The sequence below is a fragment of the Hipposideros armiger genome, unplaced genomic scaffold, assembly GCF_001890085.2.
Source record: "Hipposideros armiger isolate ML-2016 unplaced genomic scaffold, ASM189008v1 scaffold_870, whole genome shotgun sequence".
Classification (NCBI taxonomy): Eukaryota; Metazoa; Chordata; class Mammalia; order Chiroptera; family Hipposideridae; genus Hipposideros; species Hipposideros armiger.
The window spans coordinates 673,312-673,949 of NW_017732220.1; positions in this window are offsets into that span (position 1 = coordinate 673,312).

The following is a 638-nucleotide window of genomic DNA, read 5'->3' on the forward strand; positions in this document are numbered from 1 at the left end:
AAAGCCATTACCTGAATGATGTATAGGGAAAGGGGGGCTTTTTCAACAGCAGGAAAAGGCAGGCACTCTGAAAATCCAAGGTTTAAATATATTTGGAGCCAAAAGTCCATGCAGAATTAACTCCAGTAACAAAGATTCATTCTAGTCATATGCTTTATTGTCAACAATTTTACTACCATAGGCAGAAATGGCATAGAAGGGAAAGAGACGTTTTCAATTATGTGAATCCACAGCTCACTATTTTTTCTCTCTCCTTCACTGCAGCTCGACTTGTCCTCTCAACCTTCTGCCGACCCAGGAAACATTCCTACCCGTCCCCTGATGATCCCTGTACAGGTGGCGCCTTTTCACTACCTGGTACTGGGCATTGTGAAGTTAGAAGAATGATCTCTCCGCTGTCTGCATAAGCTGTGGGCAGCCTTCAGAAGACCTTGACCAGACCGGTAAGAACCGAAACATCTAACAGTGCCGAGCCAACGATATATGCGTACAGCAACCAGACTCTTCCACATAGTTAGTGGGAGCGTAAATTGGCATAAGCACTTTGGGAAAAACAAGTGGGCATTCTCTAGTGAAGATGAAGATGTAAATATCCCACAGCACAGCAACTGCACTCCTAGGCATGTGACTCATCAAGC